This window comes from Pristiophorus japonicus, chromosome 22 (genome assembly GCF_044704955.1).
Source record: "Pristiophorus japonicus isolate sPriJap1 chromosome 22, sPriJap1.hap1, whole genome shotgun sequence".
NCBI classification, from domain to species: Eukaryota; Metazoa; Chordata; class Chondrichthyes; family Pristiophoridae; genus Pristiophorus; species Pristiophorus japonicus.
The window spans coordinates 29,895,596-29,915,420 of NC_091998.1; the positions used below are offsets into that span (position 1 = coordinate 29,895,596).

Genomic DNA, 19,825 nt, shown 5'->3' on the forward strand with positions numbered 1-19,825 from the left:
TGTTCCCTGAATTCTGTTGGCTTTGAGCTTAACTTTAACCAAAAATATTTGGGCGAGTTAAAATATTATGAGGGATTACTCCAGCAGTCAAGGCCAATAAATGATCTATTCTGCATAAATGTAACCCACAGATGTCCCTACCATGTATCTAGAAATGCTTGAGATATTTTTATCTTCTGTTTGGGTACAAAATTAATTGTGTCAATTTCTCCTTTGTTTAAAGAAAGACTTGCATTTATATAGCGCCTTTTACAACCTCAGGACGTCCCAAAGCGCTTTAATGCCAATGAAATACTTTTGAAGTGTAGTCACTGTAATGTCGGAAACACAGCAGTCAATTTGTGAACAGCAAGATCTCACAAATGGCAATATGATGATGAGCAGATAATCTGTTTTAGTTGAGGGATAAATATTGTCCAGGACACTGGGGAGAACTCTCCATCCCTTCTTCAAAATAGCGCTTTAGGATATTTTACTTCCACCTAAAGGAACCTCAGTTTAATGTTTAATTCGAAGGATGGCACCTCCAACAGTGCAGCGCTCCCTCAGCACTGCACTGAAGTGTTAGCCTAGAGTTTGTGCTCAGGGCTCTGGTGTGAGACTTGAACCCATGACCTTCATGACTCAGAGGCAAGAGTGCTACTGAGCTAAGGTTGACAACTGTTGTCCCTGATCATTCATTACCCAGTTACTTGTCATTCCTCAGGTAGTACTGGGCACAACTCGATCATGGATTTGTTACATCATGGCTGGGGAAATCGATCTACATTTCCTGTTCCCAACCATGATAATATTCGCTTCCTCTAAAACATAAAAAAGGAGCAACAAGTAATGACCGAGAGATGCGCACAACTATCGAGCTTTATTGGCTCGGCATTTGCGGTGGGTAATAACGGCGACCTACCTGCGTTTGCTGTCATTACCCTTCTGAAACTGACTGCAACTTCAGGAAGTAGCACATGCGTATCTAAACGTGCAAATCCTGAAGTTGCAATCAGTCATTCAATACTCCGACACTGGCTATGCTGTGTCCACCCCTTCCCCACTATAGCCGGCAGTCAGGGTTAACTGATAAAAAATTGGGCTGTTCCATGATAACATCACTGTTAAACAACCCAATAAATGTTAAATCTTGTTGGATTCGGTGTAACGGGGGTTTAACAGTCTGTTGACTGCTAAACAACTATTCTGACCCTGAAAAACTAATTTTTTATTTTTAAAAAAAATTGAACATTCATGATATTTCATCTTCTACCTTATCCCCATATGAAAGTCCCAATCTTTATTTCGCTCTCTGTAACATTTTTTAAAAGTCCGGATAAAAGCAGCTTCTCGTTTCCTGTCTATGAGAACTCTGCAATGCGATTGGTAGCTTAGGCAGCTTGTTGACATCACTGCAGCTATTCGCTGGGAATCCCCAATCCACAGCGCTGAAATCAATTGAACGTCGAAAAAGGCAAATTTCTCGCTACAGAGATCGCAAGATTTCTGTGGGCTGCTTTCTTCGGAGCCAGTGGCGAGCGCCTTTGCTTTGTCACTGACCGCAAATTACGGGCCAATAAGTTTCAGATTATTGGACAATTCAACAGAATTTGCTTCCCTTTTAACACTTTGTTTTGTAAAGGGAGCTTCACCACGCATCCAACCCATGCGACACATGAGCAGTGAATGATGTAATTACGTGCAAAATTTGGGAATATGTTCTGGTCCCTAGCTCTGACATCCCTAGCATTGATGAGCACAAGAATTCACAAAAATGCTGTTAAAATGTAGAAGGGAAATACAAAAAATATGGTGAACCATTCCACAAACTCCGTTCCCTAGCCACTGACTCCATCCCGCTCCCCAACTTCTGTCTGAGGCTGAACCAGACTGTTCGCAAACTTGGTGTCATATTTGACCCTGAAATGAGCTTTCGACCACATATCCGTAGCATAACTAAGACCGCCTATTTTCACCTTCGTAACATCGCCCATCTCCGCCCCTGTCTCAGCTCATCTGCTGCTGAAGCCCTCATCTACGCCTTTGTTATCTCTATACTTGACTATTCCAATGCACTCCTGGCTGGCCTCCCACATTCCTATCCTAATTGAACTAGAGGTGATCCAAAACTTGGCTGCCCGTGTCCTAGCTCACACTAAGTCCCGCTCACCCATCACCTCTGTGCTCGCTGACCTACATTGTCACCCAGTTAAATAGTGCTTCGATTTCATAATTCTCATCTTTATTTACAAATCCCTCCATGGCCTCGTCCCTCCCTACCTCAGTAATCTCTTCCAGCCCCACAACCCCCTGTAATTCTGCCCTCTTGAGCATCCCTGATTATAATCACTCAACCATTGGTGGCCGTGCCTTCTGTTGCCTAGGCCCCAAGCTCTGGAACTCCCTGCCTAAACCTCTCTGCCTCTCCATCTCTCTTTCTGTCAAGTTTGTAACTACAATGTAACACCACTGTATTACTGTATACACTCAACTTAGATGCACACCTTGACCACAGGGGGTGAACTTGTGGGAGACACTCCTTACCTGATCACACAGGTATATAAAGGGAGGTCCCACGCAGGGTCATCACTTCTGGAGTCCTGTAATAAAGAGCTACGGTCACAGAGTGGCCTTGTCCCTGGAATGTGCCTCGTGTGGTTTCATGCTGTAGAGTAAGGACTTTACATTGGCGACGAGAAACGGGAATTCACGACCGGACGAGTATGGCCACCGGTAGCACAGAGGAACGGTACTGTGTTGGGGAAGACTGGGACGATTTTGTTGAGAGGCTTCAGCAAAGCTTCGTTACTAAAGACTGGCTGGGGGATGCAGCGGCCGACAAGCGACGGGCTCATCTCCTGACCAGCTGCGGGCCAAAGACTCATGTGCTCATGAAGGATTTACTGGCACCCGAAAAGCCGTCGGACAAAACCTTTGAAGAGCTCAGCAAATTAATCGGGGAGCACCTCAAACCGGTGTGCAGCATACACATGGCTCGACACAGATTCCACACCCACCGACTGTGGGTGTGGAATCTGTGAAGGACAGAGCATACCGGACTTTGTAGCGGACCTCCGGCGTTTGGCCAGCCTCTGTAAGTTCACAGAACCCTGCAAGGGGGAGATGCTAAGGGACTTTTTCATCGAGGGTATCGGTCCTGCGGGAATTTTTCGCAAGTTAATTGAGACCAAGGATTTGACCTTGGAAGCGGCAGCGTTGTTAGCTCAAACTTTCATGGCGGGGGAGGAAGAGACGAAAATGATTTACGAGCGCAATTCTGCCTCTGATGCGGCGATGGATCAGGGAGTCAACATCATAAATGCTACTCAGAGCCCCGCAGGCAGGCAGGGGCAGTCCGACATTTACCAGGCAGCAATAGATCCCAGAGCAGGATCTCAACAGAGATAATGGCAGGCTGAACGGACGTTTACGCCATCACAGTGGACAATGCGGCCCAGAATGGGGCCATTGACACCCACTAATAGGGTACTTAAGAGCAGTCAAAGGGACAGTCAGAGCGGAATTCCTGGCCATAGTCCCTTTGTCCCCAACAATGGAAACTTTAACTCATGCTGGAGGTGTAGGGGAAAACACTCAGCCAGATCTTGCAGATTTCAACATTTTGTCTGCAGAAACTGCAATCTCAGTGGCCATTTAGCTCGAATGTGTGGAAAACCTGCAATCAAACTGATATATGAGACAGAGGGACCAGAAGAGGGTTCTGTGAGGCAGGATGACTGTTGGGGCAAATCGATGGACGTCGAGGTTCAGCGGGTCCATGTGGCGAATATTCAGAGTTCATACACCTAAACGCCACCAATGATGATGAGGGATTTGTTGAACGGCATCCCAGTATGCATGGAGCTGGACACTGGGGCCAGCCAGTCACTCATGGGCATTCAGCAATTTGAGAAGCTATGGCCACTCAAAGCCAGTAGACCCAAATTAGAACGTATTGAGACACAATTACGGACTTATGTGAAGGAAATCATTCCGGTGCTAGGCAGTGCAATGATGGCTGTCACACACAATGGGCTAGTGAACCGGCTGCCACTCTGGGTTGTCCCGGGCAATGGTCCCGCACTGTTGGGGAGGAGCTGGTTAGCCAAGATGAACTGGAAATGGGGGGATGTTCACACAATGTCCTCGGTGGAGCGAAGTTCATGCTCACAAGTCCTACAACAATTCGAGTCACTATTTCAACTGGGCATCGGGACTTTCAAAGGCACTAAAGTAGTGATACACATCACCCCGGAAGCCAGGCCAGTGCACCACAAAGCCAGAGCGGTGCCGTATGTGATGCAGGAAAAAATCGAGAGCGAATTGGACCGGCTGTTGCGAGAGGGCATCATCTCGCCTGTTGAATTCAGCGACTGGGCAAGCTCCATCGTTCCCGTTCTAAAAGCGGATGGCTCTGTCAGGATCTGTGGCGACTACAAGGCCACCATCAATCGCGTGTCCCTACAATACCAATACCCGTTCCCAAGAGTGGAGGACCTCTTCACCACGCTGGTAGGCGGCAAGCTGTTCACCAAGTTGGACCTCACTTCAGTCTATATGACCCAGGAACTGGCCAACGAATCCAAGCTACGAACCACCATCACCACGCACAAGGGACTGTTTGCGTATAACAGGTGCCCGTTTGGCATTCGATTAGCGGCCGCGATTTTTCAACGTAACGTGGAAAGCCTGCTAAAATCCATTCCTGGAACGATCGTATTCCAGGACGACATCCTCATCACGAGTCGAGATACCGAGGAACACCTCCACAACCTGGAGGAGGTGCTACACCGACCCGACTCAAGAATTCTAAATGCGTGTTTTTAGCTCCTGAGGTTGCGTTTCTGGGCAGGAGGGTTGCTGCAGATGGGATTCGGCTCACCGAATCAAAAAACGAGGCAATTCGACGAGCACCCAGGCCCTGCAACACATCGGCGCTGCGTTCATTCCTGGGACTGTTGAACGATTTCGGGAACTTTCTGCTGAACTTGAGCACATTGTTGGAGCCGCTACACGTACTCCTGTGTAAGGGTTGCGATTGGTTTTGGGGGGACTGTTAGGAACGGGCTTTTGATCGGGTGTGAAACCTACTTTGTTCAAACAAATTGTTGACCTTGTACGACCCCTGTAAATGTTTAGTTCTGACTTGTGATGCAACGTCCTATGGGGCTGGGTGCGTGTTGCAGCAGGGTAATGCTGAGGGTCAGCTAAAACCTGTGGCTTATGCCTCCAGGTCACGCTCGCAAGCAGAACAGGGATATGGCATGGTCGAGAAGGAAGCGCTTGCATGTGTCTATGGTGTAAAAAAAAATGCATCACTACCTCTTCGGTAGGAAGTTTGAATTAGAGACGGACCACAAGCCACTCACATCTCTGTTTCAGACAGCAAGGCTGTCAATGCCAACGCATCAGCTCGCATACAGCGGTGGGCCCTCACGCTAGCTGCTTTTGACTACTCCATCCAGCACCGGCCCGGCACGGAAAACTGCGCTGACGCACTCAGCAGGCTCCCACTGGCCACCACCGAGGGGACAGCTGAGCAAAGCGTTGAGATGGTCATGGCTGTCGATGCCTTTGACAGTGCAGGCTCCCCCATCACAGCCCGCCAGATCAAAATCTGGACAAACAGAGATCCCCTCCTATCCTTGATTAAGAAATGTGTACTGACTGGGGATTGGCGCCCGCACATGGAGCATGCCTTGAGGAGGTCAGACCGTTCCACAGGCGGATGGATGAGCTCTCCATCCAAGCCGACTGCCTATTATGGGGCAGCCGGGTAGTCATGCCCGAGAAGGGCAGAGACGCATTCATCAGGGAACTCCACAGCGAGCATCCAGGCATTGTGATGATGAAGGCCATTGCCCGGTCACATGTTTGGTGGCCTGGAATTGATTCAGACCTGGAACACTGTGTTCGCAAGTGCACAACCTGTGCCGAGCTGGGTAATGCGCCCAGGGAGGCCCCGCTCAGCCCGTGGCCCTGGCCCACCAAGCCATGGTCACGCATTCATGTTGACTACGCGGGCCTGTTCATGGGGAAGATATTCCTCATTGTAGTAGATGCGTACTCGAAATGGATCGAGTGCATCATCCTGAATTCATGCACGTCATCCACCACCGTGGAAAGCCTACGTGTGATCTTTGCAACCCATGGCTTGCCGGACATCCTGGTTAGTGACAATGGTCTGTATTTCATGAGCTATGAATTCCGGGTGTTTATGTCGGCCAATGGCATCAACCACGTCAGGACTGCGCCGTTCAAGCCGGCCTCCAATGGCCAGGCGGAATGGGCAGTCCAAATCATTAAGCAAGGTATGCTCAGGATTCATGGACCCTCCCTACAGTACCCCCTATCGCGCCTCCTGCTGGCCTATAGATCCTGGCCGCAGTCGCTCACGGGGGTCCCGCCCGCAGAGCTACTCATGAAACGTGCACTCAAAACTTGGTTGTCCCTCATCCACCCTGTCCTGACCGACATAGTTTAGGGCAAGCGCAAGTCACAAAACGAATACCATGACCATAATTCAAGGGGGAGATGTATAGAAATATCCTGTATTCATCCTCAATCACGCCATGGGGCCCAAATGGCTTGAGGGTACTGTAATTTGCAAAGAGGGGAATAAGATCATCGTGGTAAAACTCAACAATGGCCAGATATACCGTAAGCATCTGGACCAAGTAAAAAAAAGGTTCAGCATGGACACGGAGGAACCTGAAGAAGACCATGAGATGGAGCTCACACTACCGCCAGCGAACATGCAACAAGAGCAATCGGAAGAATGCACAGTCCCTGAGGTCAGCCCGGACAGGCCGGAATCACCACAGGTGACCGACACTCACATCAGCGTCAAACAACCAGAGCCCCAACTGCGGCGCTCCACGAGGGAGCGTAGAGCACCTGAAAGACTGAACCTATGATCCCAGTAAGACTTTGGGGCGGAGGGGGGGCGGAAGGTGATGTCATGTTTGTAACTACAATGTAACACCACTGTATTACTGTATACACTCAACTCAGATGCACACCTTGACCACAGGGGGTGAACTTGTGGGAGACACTCCTTACCTAATCATACAGGTATATAAAGGGAGGTCCCATGCAGGGTCATCACTTCTGGAGTCCTGTACTAAAGAGCTAAGGTCACAGAGTGGCCTTGTCCCTCGAATGTGCCTGGTGTGGTTTCATGCTGTAGAGTAAGGACTTTACACTTTCCTCTTTCAAATGCTCCTTAATTAAACTTTTGGTCTTCTGCCCTAATTTCTGCTTATGTGGCTCGGTGTCAATTTTTTGGCGTCTCAATACTCTTGCGAAGTGCCTTGGGACATTTCACTACATTAAAGGTATTATATAAATACAAGTTGTTATTGAATATGGAGAGATGATGAGAGACCAGAACATTGAAATGCAGTTAACAACAGAAAACACAAGAGCGATATCAAGTAATGGATTTGAGGTATGGGGGAGCGGACTGCACATACAGGAGCGCAAATAAAATAGCGAGTGAAAGAAACTTAGAAATCATTCAGAGAAAAGTCTGAATGAACTCAGTCTAAGATGGGGAACAGCACTGTAACTGAGAAACCAGGAAGGAAAGGATGGGAAATGGAGACCGAAAGAAACTGGGACATAAACAAAAGGAGTAAAGACAATTCTGATGGCGAATGGATGATGTTGAGTAGATAAAAAGGGAGCATTTGGATGCGAGCTGTAAGATAAGAATGGAAGGCAGCTGCGGTGTAATATAGAACAAGAAAACAAAACCAGCTCAGGAAATTCTGACTGAAAAAGTGGACACGAAAGTGAAAGAGGACAAAACTCAACAGAACTTGTAAAGTTAGAGCAGGCCAACAGGGAGATCAGTACAGAGATATCTCTGTAATGAGCCTGCCTGACCCAATAAATAACCACAGATACTCCTTAGCTACTGGAATCAGGCCCCAGTACCAAGCTCTACCCACACAAAAGCCACCACACCCACTCTGTGGTTGCAAATAGGATTTCAAGACAAAAGTTCGCCCACTGATTCTCCCCGAAGGCACAGCCACACCCTCTGAAGCAGCCAACAATAACGACAACAACTGCATTTGTATAGGGCCTTTGCCATAATAAACTGTCCCAAGCAGCTTCACAGGAGCGTTACCAAACAAAATTTGGCACCGAGCCTCATGAGATATTAAGGCAGATGAAGAGGTAGGTTTAAAGAGTGTCTTAAATGAGGAAAGAGAGATTGAGAGGACTTGGGAGGGAATTCCAGTGTTTAGGCCCTCAGTAGCTGAAGGCACGGCCGCCAATGGTGGAGCGATTAAAATCAGGGAAGCACAAGAGGCCAGAATTGGAGGAGTGCAGATATCTCGGAGGGCTGTGGGGCTGGAGGAGGTTACAGATACAGGGGGGGGTGAGGATAGGGAGGGATTTGATAACAAGGATGATCCTGGCCTCCACAGATTGTAGCTGGGTTTCCACCATGCTCAGAATAAAGTGAGTTTGAGGTCTTTCCCAGTTTGCCTGCTGCCCAATCTGCGTTTGTTGGCTTGTGTTTTGTGAACTTTCAGCCCAGCTCCTTGTCATCACTTGTCAGAAGGCCGGCGCTCAGGCCTGACTTTGAATCGGCAGCATCTTTGAAGCTGTTTGGCCAGATTTTGCTTGTTTTCTAGGTTGGCATGTACACATGGGTGAAATTAAAGATGGTGAAGATGAAAGCACTAAGGAAACCCCAAGTTCTCCATGTCCAAAGATTTAGAGAGTGTTACGGTCTAACACCTCAATGAAAAGCTGTTGAAAACTAGAAATGAGGTAAGAGAGGTCAGAAGGATCCCTGTGTGACTATCTAACTCACTCTCCTGCATCCACCCACCACATGTAATGTCAAAACAATACTGCAACAGGAAACTCTACATCGTCTGGCCTACCATTTTGGAAACATTTCCAAGGAACTAAACTGGAAACTGTATACCTGCAGAGCAGACCTCTTTGGGCCTGGTAAATGTACAGGCCACAAAAACCAGAAGACCTGGTATAAAACGAGACAGAGGAGATAAAACTGGTGCAAAAGCAAAATACAGTACTGCGGATGCTGGAATCTGAAATAAAAATAGAAAATACTGGAAATCTCAGCGGGCCAAGCAGCATCTGTGAAGAGAAACAGAAATAATGTTTCAGGTCTCTGACCCTTTGTCACATCTAGCAAAAGTTCAAAATCCAACAGATTCTTAAGTGCAAGGGACCCTGAACGAGGGGGGGAGGGGGGAAGGTCTGTGATAGGGTGGAAGGCAGAAGAGATTTGAGAGACAAAAGGGATGATGGACCACATTGAGATGGTAATGGCACAAGTTAGGAAACAAAAGATGAGTCTATATAGGATGTGAATGGCGGAATCATCACCAGCTGCCATGGGAAACAGAAAAAAGACCTGGTAGATCTATTCTGTATTTTAATAGATGACGGTAAGCTGCATTTCTCTAACGACCACAAACAATTTGCCTCCAATATCTACCCAAACCACTCAGATTTTTGAAGAAGGCAACCATCTAAAGTCAATCTCTATGAAGATAAACTCAAATAAACCTCCAGCATACCAAGCCAACATTAGACCTGCACAACAACCCATGACAGCTTGCTCAGATCTATCTCAGTCACAGATTGAGCCTCTGGCTCAGCAGTAGCATCCTTGCCTCTGAGTCCAGCAGTCTCAGATGAACAGCGACTAGAGCTCTGGCTTTGAATGGTGGGTCGATATCCAGCAGCATACGTGCATCTGATGTGGGTGTGGCCTCACCTCATTATATGGATTAAGGCAGCCCATAATACCCTCCGGCCTAGCTATTTTAGTGGCTGATATAATGATGGTTACAATCATGGAAAGAGCATTCATGGCATGTCCTGTCAGACTGTTAATCAGCCTGCAAATTCTTCCTGTAATTTGAATCATAGACTTCAGCTTAGTGGCAGCATTCCTGCCTCTGAGTCAGTTCAGCCACGACTGGGGTATTGTGTCCAGTTTTGGGAAACACATTTTAGGAAGGATATGCAAAAGAAAGGAAGACTTGGATTTATATATAGCGCCTTTCATGACCACCGGACGTCTCAAAGTGCTTTACAGCCAATGAAGTACTTTTGGAGTGTAGACTGTTGTAATGTGGGAAATGCGCAGCCAATTGCACACAGCAAGATCCCAGAAACAGCAATGTGATAATGACCAGATAAACTGCTTTTGTTACGTTGATTGAGGGATAAATATTGGCCAGGCCACCGGGGATAACTCCTCTGCTCTTCTTCGAAATAGTGCCATGGGATCTTTTACGTCCACTTGAGAGAGCAGACAAGGCCTTGGTTTAACGTTTCATCCGAAAGACGGAACCACGAACAATGCAGTGTTGCTTCAGTGTTGCTCGCATGCTTCAGCCAAGCATGGGGCCGTGGAGTCGTACAACTGAGGAAGGACCAGCGAGCAAGGAATGGCGGATTGGATGCAACCTGATCCGCTGAAATTTCAGATTCCGGCATAGCCAGTATTTTGCTTTTGTCTTGTATTGATATAGCGCCTTTAATGTAGTAAAACATCCCAAGGTGCTTCACAGGGTGGCCCGGGAGCAGCATGGAGGCCCCGACCTGCGTGAGAACCCCCGCTTCAGGTCGGGGCCATAAAAGGAGCGGAGGTGCGGCGGCCCGGGAGCAGCGTGGAGGCGTACCACTTCAGGGAGTAGCGCGAGCTGGTGCAGGAGGGCGACGGCAACGAAGAGGGATGTCATCAATGTCCAGGTCAGTGATTGGAGCGTGGGCAGATACAGCAGGAGCGGCGCGAGATTGTAGAGGGACGTGATCGGGGCCTAGGAGAGGCATGAGTTCGGGGCCAGGAGCAGCACGGGCCAGCCCACACTGCGATATGTGTGCGCACTGGGTCCATGCACCAGAGCAGGTCTCCAGTCGTCTTGGATAACCCTTGCCACTGGACCAAGACTCTGTTAAGCCCATGTGGTGGCTGGTGTGCAACGGCCACCACACGTTAAAAAAATCCACACACAGGCATCTTCCATCCTTCAGGATATGGAATGTTAGGCCCTTCATTGAAACACCTGTGAACTCATCCTTTTTTGGTGTGGAAGTAGGTCATCCTTGTTTCGCGAGACTGCCTATGATGATGTGGTTCCTTTAGCACTGCACTGGAGTGTCAGCCTAAATTTTTGTGTGCTCAAGTCCCTGGAGTGGGACTTGAACCCACAACTTTCTGACTCAAGAGGCGAGAGTGTTACCCACTGAGCCACGGCTGACCCCTTGCGAGAGGGTGCCGGCTCTCTGCAAGAGAAATTCAGTTAATCCGTTTCCCCGCAGCCCTGCAATTTTTGTCCTTCCCTTTTGAAAGCCACGATTGAATCTGCCTCCACCATCCTTTCAGTCAGTGCATTCCAGATCCTAACCACTCGCTGTGTAAAAAAGAAGGACTTGTGTGTGTGTGTGTATAGCGCCTTTCACGACTATCGGACGTTTCAAAGCGCCTTATAATGAAGTACTTTTTGAAGTGTAGTCACTGTTGTAATGTGGAAAAAGTTTTTCCTCATGTCACCTTTGGATTTTCTGCCAATCTGTGTCCTCTGGTTCGTGAACCTTCTGCCAATGGGAACAGTTTCTCTCTAGCTACTCTGTCCAGACCCCTCATGATTTTGAATATCTCTATCAAACCTCCTCTCAACTTTCTCCGCTCCAAGGAGAACAATCCCAGCTTCTCCAGTCTATCCATGTAACTGAAGTCCCTCATCCCTGGAATAATTGTTGTAAATCTTTTCTGCACTCTCTCTAAAACCTTCACATCCTTCCTAAAGTGCGGTGCCCAGAATTGGACACAATACTCCAGTTGTGGCCAAACAAGTGTTTTATAAAGGTTCACCATAACTTCCTTGCTTTTGTACGCTATGGGGCGAAATTAGGTAGCACCACGTTTGGGGCGCTAAGTTTTACCTGTTTGAACATTTAGCACCCGGCGAGATGGGCTGCAAAATTGTGGTAAATTGGGCACTTTTGCCTCAGAAATGAAGAGGTGGTATCTGAGGCGCGAATGGCCTCAGTGGGGTGCTTGTACCAGAGCTGCAGCCAATTTCAGTTGACTTTCATTCAGCGCTAGCCTGCTGCTTATTCCAGTTCTTAAAGGAGATGTCATTTCAGGCAGCACCTCGTAATTTTCATCATTGCTGGAGTTAACAGAGAGCTGCAAGGAAGGTCTGCGATGGTTGCTCCAATACCTCTTAGAAGGGCCACTTGTTTCAATGACCTGGCATTGGAGACATTGGTGGGGGCAGTGGAGAAAAAGAGGGATGCACATCTGGGAGAGGGCCAAAGTCGCAGGTTTTTAGGGCCATGTGGGCAGAGGTGGCCGGGGAGGTGTCAGCCAGCACCCCGCTCGACAGAGACCCAACAAAGTGCCGCAAGAAATTCAACGATCTCAGTCAGGTGGTCAAGGGGAGTACATGCTTGCACAAATCTTACATAGAAACATAGAAAATAGGTGCAGGAGTAGGCCATTCGGCCCTTCTAGCCTGCACCGCCATTCAATGAGTTCATGGCTGAACATTCAACTTCAGTACCCCCTTCCTGCTTTCTCGCCATACCCCTTGATCCCCCTAGTAGTAAGGACCTCATCTAACTCCTTTTTGAATATATTTAGTGAATTGGCCTCAACAACTTTCTGTGGTAGAGAATTCCACAGGTTCACCACTCTCTGGGTGAAGAAGTTCCTCCGCATCTCGGTCCTAAATGGCTTACCCCTTATCCTTAGACTGTGACCTCTGGTTCTGGACTTCCCCAACATTGGGAACATTCTTCCTGCATCTAACCTGTCTAACCCCGTCAGAATTTTAAATGTTTCTATGAGGTCCCCTCTCATTCTTCTGAACTCCAGTGAATACAAGCCCAGTTGATCCAGTCTTTCTTGATAGGTCAGTCCCGCCATCCCGGGAATCAGTCTGGTGAACCTTCGCTGCACTCCCTCAATAGCAAGAATGTCCTTCCTCAGGTTAGGAGACCAAAACTGTACACAATACTCCAGGTGTGGCCTCACCAATGCCCTGTACAACTGTAGCAACACCTCCCTGCCCCTGTACTCAAATTCCCTTGCTATGAAGGCCAACATGCCATTTGCTTTCTTAACCGCCTGCTGCACCTGCATGCCAACCTTCAATGACTGATGTACCATGACACCCAGGTCTCTTTGCACCTCCCCTTTTCCTAATCTGTCACCATTCAGATAATAGTCTGTCTCTCTGTTTTTACCACCAAAGTGGATAACCTCACATTTATCCACATTATACTTCATCTGCCATGCATTTGCCCACTCTCCTAACCTATCCAAGTCGCTCTGCAGCCTCACAGCATCCTCCTCGCAGCTCACACTGCCACCCAACTTACTGTCATCCGCAAATTTGGAGATACTACATTTAATCCCCTCATCTAAATCATTAATGTACAGTGTAAACAGCTGGGGCCCCAGCACAGAACCTTGCGGTACCCCACTAGTCACTGCCTGCCATTCTGAAAAGTACCCATTTACTCCTACTCTTTGCTTCCTGTCTGACAACCAGTTCTCAATCCATGTCAGTACACTACCCCCAATCCCATGTGCTCTAACTTTGCACATCAATCTCTTGTGTGGGACCTTGTCGAACGCCTTCTGAAAGTCCAAATATACCACATCAACTGGTTCTCCCTTATCCACTCTACTGGAAACATCCTCAAAAAATTCCAGAAGATTTGTCAAGCATGATTTCCCTTTCACAAATCCATGCTGACTTGGACCTATCATGTCACCTCTTTCCAAATGCACTGCTATGACATCCTTAATAATTGATTCCATCATTTTACCCACTACCGATGTCAGGCTGACCGGTCTATAATTCCCTGTTTTCTCTCTCCCTCCTTTTTTAAAAAGTGGGGTTACATTGGCTACCCTCCACTCCATAGGAACTGATCCAGAGTCAATGGAATGTTGGAAAATGACTGTCAACGCATCCACTATTTCCAAGGCCACCTCCTTAAGTACTCTGGGATGCAGTCCATCAGGCCCTGGGGATTTATCGGCCTTCAGGCCCTGGGGATTTATCGGCCTTCAATCCCATCAATTTCCCCAACACAATTTCCCGGCTAATAAGGATTTCCCTCAGTTCCTCCTCCTTACTAGACCCCCCGACCCCTTTTATAACCGGAAGGTTGTTCGTGTCCTCCTTCGTGAATACCGAACTAAAGTACTTGTTCAATTGGTCCGCCATTTCTTTGTTCCCCGTTATGACTTCCCCTGATTCTGACTGCAGGGGACCTACGTTTGTCTTTACTAACCTTTTTCTCTTTACATATCTATAGAAACTTTTGCAATCCGTCTTAATGTTCCCTGCAAGCTTCTTCTCATACTCCATTTTCCCTGCCCTAATCAAACCCTTTGTCCTCCTCTGCTGAGTTCTAAATTTCTCCCAGTCCCCAGGTTCGCTGCTATTTCTGGCCAATTTGTATGCCACTTCCTTGGCTTTAATACTATCCCTGATTTCCCTTGATAGCCACGGTTGAGCCACCTTCCCTTTTTTATTTTTATGCCAGGCAGGAATGTACAATTGTTGTAGTTCATCCATGCGGTCTCTAAATGTCTGCCATTGCCCATTCACAGTCAACCCCTTAAGTATCATTCGCCAATCCATCCCAGCCAATTCACGCCTCATACCTTCAAAGTTAGCCTTCTTTAAGTTCTGGACCATGGTCTCTGAATTAACTGTTTCATTCTCCATCCCAATGCAGAATTCCACCATATTATGGTCACTCTTCCCCAAGGGGCCTCGCACAACGAGATTGCTAATTAATCCTCTCTCATTACATAACACCCAGTCTAAGATGGCCTCCCCCCTAGTTGGTTCCTCGACATATTGGTCTAAAAAACCATCCCTTATGCACTCCAGAAAATCCTCCTCCACTGTATTTCTTCCAGTTTGGTTAGCCCAATCTATGTGCATATTAAAGTCACCCATTATAACTGCTGCACCTTTATTGCACGCACCCCTAATTTCATGTTTGATGCCCTCCCCAACATCACTACTACTGTTTGGAGGTCTGTACACAACTCCCACTAACGTTTTTTGCCCTTTGGTGTTCTGCAGCTCTACCCATATAGATTCCACATCATCCAAGCTAATGTCCTTCCTAACTATTGCCTTAATCTCCTCCTTAACCAGCAATGCTACCCCACCTCCTTTTCCTTTTATTCTATCCTTCCTGAATGTTGAATACCCCTGGATGTTGAGTTCCCAGCCCTGATCATCCTGGAGCCACGTCTCCGTAATCCCAATCACATCATATTTGTTAACATCTATTTGCACAGTTAATTCATCCACCTTATTGCGGATACTCCTTGCATTAAGACACAAAGCCTTTAGGCTTGTTTTTTTAACACCCTCTGTCCTTTTAGAATTTTGCTGTACAATGGCCCTTTTTGTTCTTTGTTCTTTGCCTCTGAGCCTCTGCCTGTGCACACTCTGCAAACCAGCACTTAACCCAGCAGGCAGCCACCAACCGTCTGTGCCTACTAAGTCACAGCCTTATTTCACGCCTTGCCTACATTCACATCATATCTTCCACATACATAACTGGTCTCTTACTCACACAGGTTCCGTTCTTTTGCAGGCCAAGTTGGCACACAGCAGAATGGAGCAGCAGCGGACTGGAGGGGGGAAAGCTGAACTGTGCCAGCTGACCTGGAGCAGAGAGTACAGCGGCTCATTGGCCCACAGGTGGTGGGCGCCGTAGCCGGTGAAGATGTCGAGCCCGCTGGAGGCAACAATGGTATCTTTATCCCCTCTTGTTCCACTTCCCCATTAAACCAGAAGGCCTTATCACTTTGCAGCTCCTCATTTTGTCTGCCTGCCTTGCTCCATTCCTGCCCTCCTGCCTTCACCTTAACACGACTCTTGTGCCATTTATGCTTTCAGATAACCATGTTAGCAGATGAGCAGCCTGTGCCTGAACCCCTGCCCCCCAACCCACCCCCCACCAACCAAGTCACGAAGGAGAAGAAGAGGGGGACATGGATGTGGATGGGGAGGAGGAGGAGGGTCCAAATACACCACATCAACCGCATTGCCCGCATCAACCCTCTCTATTACTTCATCAAAAAATTAAATCAAGCTAGTTAAACATGATTTGCCTTTAACAAATTTGTGCTGGCTTACCTTAATTAATTCACACTTGTCCAAGTGACTGTTAATGTTGTCCCGGATTATTGTTTCTAGTAGCTTCCCCACCACTGAGCTAAAGCTGACTGGCCTGTGGTTGCTGGGTTTATCCTTACATCCTTTTTTGAACAATTCTCCAGTCCTCTAGCATCACTGCTGTATCCAAGGAGGATTGGAAGATTATGACCAGTGCCTTCACAATTTCTATCTTTACTTCTCTCAGCATCCTAGGATGCATCTCATCCGGTCCTGATGACTTAGCTACTTTAAGTACAGCCAGTCTTTCCAGTACCTCGTCTTTATCAATTTTTAGCCCATGCAGTATCTCAACTACCTCCTAATTAGCCCCACTCCTCTTCTTACTACCTGTTTACTATGTTCACAGCTCAGCTTATATAATAAATAAGCCTGGCGGCCCCGACCTGCGTGAAACCACCAGCGGCAGGTTGGGGCCATAAAAGGAGCGGTGAGCGGCAGCCATGGGCAGCATGGCGGCATACCACTTCAGGGAGCAGCGCGAGCTGGTGCAGGAGGGTGACGGCAGCGAAGAGTGACATCATCAAGGTCTAGGCCGGTGATTGGAGCGTGGGCCGATACAGCAGGAACGGCGAGAGACTGTGGAGAATTGTGATCGGGGCCCAGGATAGGCAGCACAGGCCAGCCCACATGTGTGCGCACTAGGTCTGTGCAGCAGAGCTGGTCTCCAGTCGTTTTGGTTCACCCTTGCCACTGGACCAAGACCTAGCTCTGTCAAGCCCGTGTGGTGGCTGGTGTGCAACGGCCACCACATGTTAAAAAGATCCACGCACAGGCATCTTCCACCCTTCAGGATGTAGTTTGAGACCTGGAATATTAGGTCCTTCATTGAAACATCTGTGAACTCAACTTTTTTTTGGCATGGAAGCAAGTCATCCTCGCTTCGTGGGACTGCCTATGATGATGATGATGATGATATTTACATGCCCATATGCCCATTGTATTCCCTTTAATGTTAGCTGCCATTCAATTTTCATAATCTCCCTTTGCCCCTCTTTTTTCCTTTTTCACTACCCCTCTGAACTTTCTATATTCAGCCTGGTTCTCACTTGTATTCTCAACCTGACATCTGTCATATGCCCCATTTCTCTGCTTCATCTTACTCTTACTCTGTAGCTCTTTCGTCATCCAGGGAGCTCTGGCTTTGATTGTCCAACTTTCCCCCTCGTGGGGATGTACCTCGAATGTACCCGAACCATCTCCTCTTTAAAAGCAGCCCATTGTTTGGTTACAGTTTTGCCTGCCAACCTTTGATTCCAATTTACCCGGACCATCCTCCAATTAAGTAGTTTTACTCTAGATTCCAAAGGAAGATATAAAAACAGCAACTTTTGACTCTTCTCAGCCTCCATTTCTCCAATAAAATCCAATTCTTTTGTGTGAGTCTCTTTTCATAAGTTTTGAGCCTTTGATTCTGGAACCGTTAGGCCAATGGGTACATGTCGTTGGCAGTTGAGGGGAGCCCAAAATAATTCATAGGATTGCGAATATCAATTATTGGAAGGGGCAGATCAGGGAAGGAAGGGGGAAACCACTGCTATAACAGAAGGAAAGTTGAAAAAATGAGGCATTGGGCAGTCCAGAAAAAAGAAAATGCCGTAAGACAGAACAAAACAGAAATTAAGAAAAGAATCGCAGGTGCAAGAGGGCATTGAAGTTTAAGGAATCTGGTGGAGCTGTTCAAGAGAGCAAATAGAGAATGATTATTTTCACTGGATGGTGAATTGGTAACAATGGAGCCAAAACTTGAGATTGGTACAAAGCATAAAGGCGAAGGTTTTGCATGCAAAGGTTATTAGATTGTGGAATATATTACGGCTATTGACTGTTGAAGCCAAGTCATTTACAGCATTTCAGAAGGAATTAGATCAAAACTTGAAGAAGAAAGACATTAAAGGATACAGGAAATAGAATAGAGAAATGGGTTCGAGTACATTGCTCCAATAAAGGGGCAGAGGAGCTCCCAATAGCGCTGGTATAATGGGCCGAGCGACCCCTTTCCTTACCAACATTTTCATGGGTCTTTGAAAGAGAGAACTAATTCAACAGCCTTCGAAACAGTAAATGAATAAAGTCTGAATTAAATGCACCAAATGATAAGAGCAAGACTGTAACTGAGAAACTAGGAAGGAAGACATGGAAAATAGATACGGAGAGAAAGTAGGACAAGGAACAAAAGGAATAAAGGCAACTCTGGGCTTTGTAAAATACACAGCCTTTAGCAGGAAAAAAAGGGGAACATTTTGAACAGAAGCTGTAACATAATAATGGAGAAAAGCTACTATTTAAAAGGAACAATAGTAACAGTAACTTAGAGAAGATTTGGCCCAGAGAGGAGAAGACAAATAGGGAGAAAAACAACATGACTGAGTGGGGCCTGAAATCTGAGAGCACATCTACAAGAGCTAAGAGCTCAGGAAAGAAAGAACTTCAACTACATTGAATCCAAGAGAAAGAAAAAAGATCAAAAGAGTCATCAAATTACTTTATAATGTATGTTTTTATTGCTATTGCCCTTCAGGGACAATTTTATTATGCAGTTGCTTGTTAATAACCCTAACATATTTTAGAATGAACAAGACGTGTCCTTTATGAACTTGTATTGATTGGACGCTGTCACAACAGAAACAGTCATGCAATTGAAGCAAATAGGATTAAAGTTTGTCCTTGAATGCTATAGTGTTATATATCAAATGTGTGTAGTCTCACATGGCACATGATGCTATATTTTGGATATTGAGGTCAATTCTCTGAGATAGTTGTAAGTCAGATACGTAAGTGAGATAAACGCAAGCCACAGGGCAACTGTTTCCCTTCAACTGAATCATACAAAGTTCTGCATAGGTTTTCCTAGTGCACATAGCAGGCTGCTGTGAATGGGAATCAGGACTTCGCTGCTATGATTATTCAAAGGACGCCTATTCATTTATTTATGGGATACTTTAAAAAGCAGGATGCTGGGAAGGGGACGTCAGATGGATCTGATCATGTCGTTTGCAATTCTGGGAGAGATCTAAGTTTTCTTGTTAAATCGAACCACACAAGGAGGTTAACATTTCTCCAAGTGTTTAGGAAATAAGCTTCATCTTCACAGACGGATATTGATGGAGCCAAATCATTCAGACATTGAGGGAATTGGCACAGGTATCAGACTAAATTCCTCACCCTTCGACTAGAGATTCACAGATACAGACCGCCAACAGAGAATAATTGAAGTTTTGTTCAGAAAGCTTTCTTGAATCAATAATAGCAGGTCCTTGACAATAAGATCCATATCACCCTCAGCCGAATATTCAACCAGTCATCCTGTCTCACAGTGTTGCCTGTTTCTAGCTCTGGCACTAATGACATATTGCCATTATTGACTTGACTGCCTATCTGTTTGGGTGTCAATTTTGGCTCACTGGTAGCACTCTTGACTCGGAGTCAGAAGGTTGTAGGTTCAAGCCCCACTCCAGAGACTTGAGCACAAAATCTAGGCTGAGACTCGAGTGCAGTATGATGAGAGTGCTGCACTGTCAGAGATGCTGGGATAGAAATTCAGGCCCGCCAGAAACCTGGCGCACCTACTGTTTTTGAAGTGTTTTTTCCCGCTGCGTTGGATGAGGTGGCCT

At 46.9% G+C, this 19,825-nt stretch overlaps 1 long non-coding RNA gene across 2 annotated transcripts in view; it reads left to right on the forward strand.

Moving 5' to 3' along the window:
* Positions 1-18,787, forward strand: part of LOC139234738 (uncharacterized) — a 34,036-nt gene extending 15,249 nt beyond the window's left edge. Inside the window, exons 2-4 of one of the 2 annotated variants that reach the window (XR_011588336.1) lie at positions 10,546-10,737; positions 15,628-15,786; positions 15,933-18,787. This is a non-coding gene — a long non-coding RNA (uncharacterized lncRNA). The remainder of the gene's footprint in view (positions 1-10,545; positions 10,738-15,627; positions 15,787-15,932) is intronic. The other variant, XR_011588335.1, reaches the window with a different exon arrangement.
* The last annotated feature ends 1,038 nt before the right edge of the window (positions 18,788-19,825 follow it).